This window comes from Ixodes scapularis, unplaced genomic scaffold (assembly GCF_016920785.2).
Source record: "Ixodes scapularis isolate PalLabHiFi unplaced genomic scaffold, ASM1692078v2 PGA_scaffold0__279_contigs__length_252992795, whole genome shotgun sequence".
NCBI classification, from domain to species: Eukaryota; Metazoa; Arthropoda; class Arachnida; order Ixodida; family Ixodidae; genus Ixodes; species Ixodes scapularis.
The window spans coordinates 160108348-160119412 of NW_024609835.1; the positions used below are offsets into that span (position 1 = coordinate 160108348).

Sequence of the window (11065 nt, forward strand, 5' to 3'; positions counted from 1 at the left end):
TGAAACAAACCGACAAGCTTTGAGAAGGACGCTACAAAGTTTATGAGATCAGTTATCATGATCAATAAGTCACGACACATGTTCACGTTGTAGCTCAAGTCCTGTAACACAATATTAAAGAGATGTGCTATACAGTGCACGTACAGCGCACGGGGTCCTTCCTGTTGCAAGAGCGCTTGGAGCCCAATATGCTGGTCCCTCATGTTTGCGGCACCATCGTAACATTGCCCACGGCACAAGTCAATCGGCAAGCTCAAACGGCAGAGTGCGTCCTTCAGAAAAGCGAAGAGTTTAGTCGCTTTCGTTTTAGCTGCGTAATAAAAACCACAAAATAACTTCTGTAACTCGAAGTTATCTTAAACAATTGTAAAGCAAATCGATACCTGCTCTTTGACCGACATATACTTTGTCTCATCCACTACCACGGCAAACTGCCCTGCTTCGGACTTCGTTTCTCATTAAACAAAGAAAATCGTGATCCATCATTTCTAACAGTTCCATAAAAATTTCAGAAGAAAGCCATTTGTACCCAGATCGGCAAAGTCACGATTGCGGCTTTGGTATGTCATTTGCGCGTACTTCCACAAGCTGCCTTAAGTTTCTTTCTGCTTCATCATAGCCACGTAGCGCTAAGCCTTGACATGCCAAGTTGTGCAACGAAGATACTATGGCTAGAAGTGCCTTTCTAGCGTCTTTGATTTCCTTTTGCGTTCCTTTTAAAGCAAGAAGAAGCCGCATTTACACCCTTATCTACAGTTGATCTAAAGGCTAAGGCTGCCCGATAAAAACTGGAGGCATCGTGGCTTTGAAATCTATGGAAAACTTTCCTGCAGGTGGAAAAGCCGTTTTGCAAGATAAGGTAAGAATCTTTTTCCCTCGAAGTGTCTGGGAGGGTACACGTGTCTTGAGCAGTGCGACAGGTCTCACAGAACACTTTGTTCAATGAAGGATCATAATGAAGCCATTTGTAGGTGAGCTTCCAAGTTGGTTTGTAACGTCGTTCCTGCACTCCTTGATGGCAAGAAACCGAGGCATTGCTAATCGTTTGCAAGTGTGCGGGTGCAGTAGGTACGGCAGCTGCCGACATGCTTGAAGCGCTCACGATATTATCAATGGACGTGGATTCGCAAGGGATGGCTCCACAGGGTGGGGACCTCGCGCCCGATGTGAAACAGCTCGGCCCCGCGTTGTCTTCGTTTGGAGCCTTCCGCTTCCTCACGAGGTATTTCTCCATTTATATTTTTCCAACACCCCAACAGCGAGAAAACAACAAGGTAAGAATGGCATTGATAATTCACGTATAAAGTCTTAATTAATGAACAGTGGTATAAAATAAACCTAAGTGTGGCCCTTGTTTTGATGCCGCAACGGTCGCCACGCGCAGCGTGGACTCAGACAAAGTCAAAGTTGAACAGAAAATGAACAGTTTAAATAGGCCTAGGCGATGCACGGTTATCATTACAACAAAACACGTGCTTAACTTGCAAAGTATCCTAAATCAAGGGTCAAAATAAGGTGTTAAAGATACGAAGCTCTAACTTGTTAAAGATACGAAGCTCTAACTTCTAGCGTGGGCATTGTCAAATATTCACCGGGGATCCGGACAATTGCTTAATAATATCCCCGAGCTCGCACTAAAATACACACATTAAAAGACGCCATTTTTAAGTCTAAATACGAGCTCCAAGAAGAGGATTTACAAGATTCATTTTTTTAGTCAACTTGGCGTTGTGTATAAGCTACATTGCTTTTTTTTCGTTTGTGCTCATAGAACTAATAATTGAATTGCATGTGTTAAATGTTCAAGGGTTCGTTTTGTTGCGTTTTAGTCAAGCTTATACTGAAACAGCCTTATTGAGAGCCAGAGAAAAAAATGGAAAACGTCTAGAATTCTTTGTAATGCCGAATTAGAGCGCAGTCACGGTGACGCCGTGACTGCGCGAATTCAGCGCGGTCACGGTGACGCCGACACCGATGCCGCGAAACATGAGAACGGGCGCCTAAGTGTTGCACTCTAAAATGTAACTAATTATAAAGGAAATAGGAATCAACGAAGCGGACCACCCCTCCTGCCGTGTCGATTATTATAAATTTTTTCATGGCGATTGAATTATATTTTTTTCCACCTCCGATTGTAAATATACGTTGAAACTGCCGTGAATATTATATATTGTTTTGTTTGATTTTAGCTTAAACTCATAAAATAGAGTTGAATATGTACACTATTACAATGAAACTATTAGGCATGTCAGAGGCACAAAATGATTTTTTTAACATGAATGTGCGTTTACCTGAATATGTATGCACCTGCTGCGCCCCACGCAAATCATTATGGCTTATGTGAGCGCATATTGTATGATGTTGAAAACTTGAAATAAAAATGTATGTATGAATGAATGTTATTTTCGTAGAAGTAGAATAGAAAACACGCCGTGCCTTTCTGATATTCCGAACTATAAATAAACTGCCTGACCACTTTTTCAGAAAATAAATAGACACCAAACAGGGTAAAGCAACTCGAGAAAACTGCTTTTTTTAATAGCTGACTTCAAGAAGGTGAAGGTTACGCAGAAATGCATAAAAAGTGTAAGCTAAAATGTTGGAACTTACAATTCATTAAAGCTTATTTTGTTACTAAGGAAATGAATATAATTTAGAACGTGTCTTGTGTTTTGTTTTTGCTGTATACCTTAAAAAAACTAATTTTAGAGATGGTAGAAATCTATAGTGAGTTACCTACGTACCTGATTAATTATGCGTATCTTTGCGAAGTTTCAGATCGCAGTTGGATAATTTCCAGAATTCCATCCTTGTTAAAACATTATATTTTTTAAAGGACCTTTAGAATCATAAAATAAATTAATTTCGAGGTCGACTCTATCCAGAGATGTTTTGATTAAACTCGCGCGAACCTTTTAAAAATATATTGATATTTTTACAACGATGCATGAAAAACACCTTGCTGTAGAATCTCGATGGAAGCCGAGATGGAATTAATTTGCAAAATTGGCCGCGAAAGTAAGTATATATACCATTAGACAGATTGGTTAGATAGCGCAGGGCTTTGAGTTTTCCGCAATGCAAACAAAAAAAAATGGGCAGTATTTTTTTCACTTTTGTAAAAGGAACGATAGTGCAATTTATGGCATTTTTATTTTCCACAAGGACTATTGAAGTTACCTTTGTAGTGACCAAGGTTAAGTCACCACATATTTATTTACACTATATACACTGTGGGGTCTTGTCAGCCCCCCTCTCGTCGACAACCGGACGCCGGCGCCTGAGGACTCGTTTTCGGATGCCGCCGTGGCGAAGGCGGCGCCTTTGAAGTTTGGTGCCCGAGAACCTCCTGCCTCGGGACCCATCTGGAAGACGTTGGCGGCGTTGGCGGTGGACATCCAGGAGCCCCCCTCCCGGACAGCGTCGGCGCCCGATGCCCTGCACGTGCTACGGCAGAGCCAAACGGGGAGCTCCAGCGAGAGACCGCCCAAGATGGGAAACAGGAGGCCCCCGCCGGTCTGGTGCGCGGCGACGGCGGGAACGGGGGAAGCTCGGACGACGGCAAATAGGAAAGGGACTCTTGCGCGGGAATCTGGCCACGACGGACGTGCGCGGTGGTGGCGACCGCGACGTCGGCTCGGGCGACGGCCCGGTGACATGGTCCGGATTTAGACTCCGGATTCGACCCTCGACGGCGACGTCCACAGGATGTGGTGTAGACTGGCACCGCACGGACGATCGGCATGCAGCATACAGTGGCGGCGCACCCCCTCCAGGCTTCCTCGATCACCCGTCCCGATCCCGAAACCCCCCAGCAAAATGTGAGCGGAATAAACCCCTTCTGCCGAGGGCTATGCGCTGCTTTGTCACGTTCATCCGGAGACAGGGGCCAGGGGAATCGGTCGAGAACCCTACAACACCAGGAACAGAACAAGCTGCAGGAATCTATCGTGCCTCGTTCATCGCGTGCCGCGAGTGTCCCTTCTCCGTCTTCTTTTGACCTGCCAGTTTATAGACGATCGATGCCCAAAATTACTCTCCCCACCGTTCCGCCGCGCACCAAGAAATGAAAGCATAATATCTATCCCATCATAAATATGATGGTGATAAACACCAACATAGTTGACGAGCTGGAACTTCGGAGGGATTGGTGCGGTTGTCCTGTTTGTGGTGTGCAGTTCATATGTTTGATAATAGGGAGCTTGTAGATCGTTTTCAAAATCCTGATACTGCTACGGGCGCGTTCTTCCAGAGCATGCATCGATTGTCAGCGCGAGCTTTCGCTACAAGTAGCGTGGCCTGAGAACACGATTTACCAGAACTCTCTAATGTAAGGCAAGCGTTAGCGGATTTGGAACTTTCAAGGGTTATCGTGGTTGTTTGTTGATCGTGCAGGGGCGGGTGGGAAAGATAGAAGAGACAGGGGTTGCGCCGCTGCGCTGCAAAGGGCCAGTTCGGATCGTGTCAGACAAGAAGATTCCTGTGGATGTAACGGAGTGAGTGGCGGTGATCAGTGGATGGAAAATGTTCGTCAGGTAAACTTCATCGCCTTGATTAGGAACAAGTTCTCGAAGGACAGGTTTTATGCAGTGAATAGCGTCGGTTGAATTCAATAATTAGTGACTTGTCTCCCCTCGCGAGTATCTGGTGAGGCCCAGAGTACGGATTTGGAAGGGGTCATTTGTGTCGGCCCTTACGCAGAAATATGTGAGTGGAGGTGTTAAGATCGTTCGCGACATATACTGGAGTTCAATATTGTTTGCGTGGTTCGGTGGGTCCAGGGTTTCATTGTTTATTGAAGTTGATGCATGTATATCCTGGGATCGGTGGCCGGTCCCTTCAATCCAGATGTGAGCAAATCTTCCGGTAGCCGCACACTCTAAGAAAAAAAGGAGGAGAAAGGTAGCAACAGCGACTGTTCCTCCTTGTTGCGGAGAAGTTGCTCAGAGAAGGGAGGAACGGCGGTTCAGATGAAAGGAGGAGGATGAGTTCCTTCTTGTTCAGTTGGCGCAGGGGTAAAACATCGCGCTATTGACCGAGTGGTCAAAGGTTCGATCCCCCGGAGGAGCGGGTTTTTTTTGTTTTTTTTCCGGAAATTTTTTTTTTATTTTTATTTACCAAAACACACATCAACAAACCCAGACCGATGAAAGGAAAATTAAAGTCCTTATTATTCACCGAGACGTTTTTCTCCTTCTCCGGGCAGACGGGAGAAAGCTTTCGCCCTCCCGACTCATCTTCTTTCGGTTTCGTTTTTCGAGCACATCGCGCACGTTGTTTAATAAATTAATGTTGAGTTGATTGAGCTTCAGCAGCAGCGAAGGCCGCCTGTAATTCCGTCTTCTAGTCCAAACGTGCAGAACATTTCGGTTGCATTGACGTTTTTACCACTAATTTTATCAAACGAGCTAACGAAGCCGCTAGAAATAGCGAAGTTCCGGAGCAGTGCCAGCAGCGCTACATACACTGGGTAAGACGGCCGTCTCCGCCGTCTCCGATATGCGCGATTTGCGGGACACACGCGGAACTACCTTGGGAACTACACCCACTACAGCAGCGAAACCACGAGGAACTGTGTCGACGTTTTCGACGTTATGGAAATCGCGGGAACTGCGTCCAAGGCAGGCAGGTTTTCCTGCCGGCTGCCTGGGTGCCTTCCGTGCTGAGTTCGGTTCTGTTGCCCCGTGCCGAGTGCCAACCAGCGTTCAACGTGATTCTGTATTTCTGCGCGTCAGCAACATCGTCAACGTGGTTCTGTATTTCTGCTTGTCAGCGACATCGTGATGGCAGTGTTGTGGGTTGTGAACAGAAGTCTGGAATTATCGCCGATGTGACCGTGTGTTCGCGTATCAGTGGTGTAACAACAAGATGAGATGACGTAAACTGTCGGGCATTGATGCCGCTGGTCGGGCCGTAACCGGAGTGGGCGGGGTGTCGCAGGATGACATTCCGCTTTACAATAAAGGGGCAGTGCAACGGTTTTAATGTTAAAAGAATTGCCAGTTTTTATTTTTTATATTGTTTATACCAGCCCAAGTGACCAAAAACGCTTCACCTTTCCCCGAAAAACTGCTAATCTGCTGCGCAATCGCAAGGCAAAAAACGAATTATTTGCCGATCTGCAGCCGCCTGTGGCGGTTAGGGGAACTAAAATGACGGCGTCTCTGGGGGTACGCGGAAGTCAACAAGCCCTGTCCCCCTCCGCTGCTACGCTCGCCGTCAGCCCCGCGGCGAACCGTCCTTTGTTTCCGTCGCTCGCCGCGACCTTCGACAAGGCTAATCTTTAAAAGTCGATAATCGCGGAGGAAGTGGCTGGTATCTGAAGAGAGGACCCAAGGGGAAACTACGTGAACCCCCAGAGTACGTCACTCGAAAGTCGACGTGGAGAGTGGAGAGGCACTTCGACCTTGGATTTGTTTCATTTTTTTTTTAATAAGAACTAGCACTCGCAAGAAAATGCGGTTTTCTCGTTTTCGTTCCATAGGTGACGCAGATTAATTTCCGTAGTTAATTGGCCAAAGTCTGAAAATTGTTGCACTGCCCCTTTAAAGAGTTTAAAACCACTTGAGGGATTAGGTGCAGTCGATCGACGTGTGGATAGTCATGTTGGAACGCTGGTCTGAACGGTAAGCTCCTATCGTACAGTGGCCAATGTGACTGTCGGTCCCCGAGAGCGATTGCGCTCTGGGGAAAAGACTGAAGAGTACGAAAGTATGACGGAAAGTACGTATATTTACAATGGAAGTTTAGCATAAAAAAACAGGTAAAATCGAAAAAAAACGCTATCCTTTATTTTACTGTTAAAATATATTACGGTTCCTGTAGAAACTGCCCTCCAAGTGGCGCGCTGGGATGAGCGCTAGAAGTTTTCGAGCTCGCAACGGCGTAGCTCCGTACACTTAACAGTTGCCGCGAGTCCCGGCTTTGACTGCATTCAAGTTGATCGAAAAGCGATTTCTCTGCCCGTGAAGCATCACTTTCAGCTGAGTGAATATCCGCTCTACAAAGATTAATTAAAGACGGCAATTGCAGCCGTGCGTGAACAGCACAAATAGAAAAACAAACACTACAATACAAATACTGGCTACGAAGGGCCGTGCGGGAAAACAAACTCATGGCTTAGAACCACATTGGAGCGGCTCGATTTATTGGCTTTCAAATAATTACGGCATGATCGAGCGTTTTCTTTTTAATGAGAGATTCATCCCCTGAGCCATTAAAAATAGTCTCAGATGTATGATATTGCTGGAAAAAAATTAACATGTTCAGAATATTTTTTATTGCTTAGAGAGTCACCGAAAAATTCCGTACGTTGAAAACGACCAGTATAAAAGACGGAAACGCAGGGCTCGGGAGCAGTGATCGGGGTAGTGTACTGTTGTATTGATGTTTCTATGTGTGATGCCTGTGTATGTGCTGAATATATGTTCGCCTGATGCTTGTTGTGTGTGTAACGTGTCTACATGTGTTAGAGATTCCCGAAGAAAAGGAGACGCAATTGTGGCGTAAGAAAATAAAAATATTTTTTTTTGTAAAAAAACATGAATTGGGCGGTACCTAGCGCCACCTAGCCTAGCTACTTGCGATTACTCTGCTTGACCCTGCCATCTGGTGGCAAGCGATTTAACATCCTTTTACGCTGCGCGGCCAGCGCGGCTACGCCATAATTTCGTATCACCGTGCTGAGGTAAGTCAAGAGGTTGCTTCGGATTTGCTTTTTTTTTTTTAGAGCGGCTTTTGGTTTTGCGGGCGAATGATTTTCACTCCTCCGTGATGTGCGGTTGACCCAACGGTTGACGAAGGAATTGTGGCTCGAGGAATAGCAAAGGTAAAACATATAGTGCGCGAACTGGGTGCCGGTTGTCTCCGTTGAACATCGCAGTGCTGACGACGAGAAGACTGAGTGACTGCATGCTTTCGAAACGTAAGTTTCTTTACCTGCAGGGGTAAAGAAACTTCGGAAATAAATACAGTTCGCGGAAAGCTCGTGTTACGTTTTTATTTACTGCTCCTCTCGCTTCGTACAATAGACTTAGTGTTCTCGTTAAGCCTTATCCAGCTCGATTTGCTCGATTCGTATCCGCCATAATGAGATGCAGTCGACGGAGGAACTTTTGCTCCCCTGCTTAAGGGACGAAAGTTTCTCCCTTTCTGAAGGAACCTATGTGTCAAGAGCGTTCCTCCCTTTAGGGAGGATTATACTGACCCTTTTTTCTAAGAGTGCAAGGTTGAGCTGTACACTAGCTCGGCTGAACTGGACCCTAATTAAGCGCGAGACACATGCTCGTCCGCATCGGAGCGTCGGACGGGGGCTCCATCCGGCGGCGGCGTGCGACCAACTTGCCAGATATCGCCGCACCAATCGTCCGAACTTCGGAGGGCCGCAGCCAATGGCTATGGCAGCACGGATGGCGCGAAGGTCATGTTGTTACGTGACTTTCGGACCGATCGGGCGAGGAGGGGCTACGTGGCTCGGGGAAGCGGATGTGTTGGTGCGCGGTGCGGCACGCGATGCGAGTTGTGGTTGTGAAGGAAACGGACGCCATGGAATTTTCCCACGCGCACAAAACGAGCTGCTGATTTCGCGCGCCAAAGCAAGCTGGCCTTCTGGGACCCATGAAGACCTTCGAAACCCGAATATACTCCGTTTCACCTTACGGTGGACAACAGCGGACGCTACGAGCCATTCCAATAGGGAGTTTTCGTAGACTGCGTTTCCCCCTCCGCTAATCCCTCTGCAACGAAACAGCCGCTACTGCGCTGGCGCGCCGATGGCCTTGACTGTAGAGTTCCGGCTAGCGTAGCTGGTTTGCGGAGAGCGTTGCGAAACAGCGGAAACGATCTACGAAAACTCCCTAATGTCATGTGAGTGTCACGTGAACTTCGGGAGAGACGCAGCAATGCGCGCGGTACGTAGTCACGTGATTTGTACTCCGGAGATGAGAAAACGAACACCAGTTCTCGCGGTGTTGAAGCTCCGACTGCCCCGCGTGCCCCCTCACCCCCCGGTCGTTGGTCCTCTTTATTCTCGTCTTTTTCCGTTCCCCACCCATTCCCCCCTTCGGGGGAAGGGAGCGTTTGATGTTGACGGTAGCGATGGCCGCCTGCAGGAAGCGGTCGCCTTCCTTGAAGAGGAAGTGGTCGTCGATGAGCTTCTGCTGCGTCTTCTTGCCCATGCCAGCCAGTGGGTGGTAGGTGGCCTACAGCTCGCCCTCCAGTATACGCAGAGTCGAGCTTACTTTTTCCTCCATCTCTCTGTATTGGGCCTCCGTCAGGCACGTGTTAAAAGGGTAGCCCTGCAACGAGCGTCCGCAGCGCACGCCGGTGAAAACGACGAACTGGTCGTGGGGGATCCACGTCGACCGAGGTGTTGAGGTCTCCGAAGTGCGTAAGCGGGTGCTTGTCGGTCGCCTTGAAGCCGCCGTGGTAGTCCTCGATCACCGGGTTGAACAGGCCGGCGAATAGCGTGTACGACTCAACAACCGGGGCGCACAAGCCGACGACGCTGTCGAGGTTCTCCACGCCGGACTGTATGATGTCGACCAAGGAGGCTCCCATGGCGGTTTTGAGAGTCTTGAGCTTTTCGAAGATGAACGGAGGACCGTACGCTGGTACTGGAACTCCGAACGGTATCTGACGTGCGGTCCAAAGGACTTTTAAAAGGGCGCGAATCGGAGAGCGTGGGGTGGCGCGACGGCTGGCGGGAAGGACGGTAAAAGCACACTCTGGCTTTTGGCACTCTGAGCTTCGACTGCAAAGTGTTGACTCTCGACGCCTGCGCTGGAACGGGAGACGTTCACTGTGGTTCTGGTGTTCTATACCGCGTTCGGGGCCATTCGCTTGCTGAATGAGGCAGGAGGGAGGGGGCAGGGAAGCGGAATAAAACTTGTCAATGATGACATCTTCGTGTGCGTGTGCTGCCTGGTCAGGCGCCCTAAGCCTCTCGAGGCGCGATCTGGACACGACGATGAGCGCCGCCTCGACGTCGGCGGATGTTAGCGACCGAGTTGCTGCCGATGCGTTGTTCTCTCGTCGTTGGCGACGCTCGGTGTGGAGGGCCCCGTGTAGATGGCTCTCCCCCGCTATCATAAACACGTGGCGCACGGCGCATAACCCGGCACGCTTTTTGTCGGTGTAGGTCGACGGCGTGTCCCCTGCGCACCGCTCATTCAGGGTGCGTCCCTGGAATGGTGCTGGGACGTCGGCCGGCGCCAGTCCTTGTGGGACCTGTGGCTGTTGGTCCCAGCGCAGGCGGGAAGCGAACCCCACGAGGCTGTGATGCTCCATGATGCACCACGTCGCAGCCTCATGGGTTCGGGGGCGTCGCGGTGGGTGCTGAGGAGGCGGCCGATGGCCGAGACTGCGGCTGCCGGGGGAACGCAACCGATGGTAAGACGACCGCCGCGGGGGTGGGTGGCGTGGCCGTGACCACGGTCGGTCTGGCGGCATGGCTGCAGGTAGTCGAGGTCAGGAAGAGGCACAATTAGACAAGATGGAGACGACGTTACTGAACTCTCAACACTCTTCGCCACGTTCAATAAAAGGTTTCAAGTCATTGATGTTAACAGGTCCGACGCGTGCGCCGGTTATGGGGCACCGTAATCGATATGCGAGGCGTGTAATTCGCGTCTCGACCATGAATGGCCCTTTCCATCGTTTGGTGAGTGAAGCGGGAAATCCTTGGCTGGTGTTACTGGGTGGGTGAGTGCTTCGGAGAACTAGATCTCTGACAGAAAATTCGACGTTTCTCCGGCCTCTATTATATTGGGTTCGTTGTCGTGATTGGGCTAGTTTGATATTCCCCCGGGCCATTGTCACTGTATTTCGGATATTATCGCAGAGTCTTTGCGCACACCTTGAGTGTGATTGGCGCGGGCGAGCATCTGGCGCAAGCTCTATAATGTTTTCCATGGGTACTCTTAGCTTCCGACCAAAATTCAATCGTGCCGGTGTAAATCCCGTGGTTCGGTTTTCTGTGGTATGGGTAGCAAAGGCCATCTCTGGGATATAAGAGTCCCAGTCGCGGTGTTCGTTACTGTACAAAATTAGCATTGCCCGGAGGTTG

General features: G+C 49.1%; 1 pseudogene; it reads right to left on the reverse strand.

The window, feature by feature from the left end:
• Positions 1 to 10449, reverse strand: part of LOC121837657 — a 66794-nt pseudogene extending 56345 nt beyond the window's left edge.
• Positions 10450 to 11065: the final 616 nt, after the last annotated feature.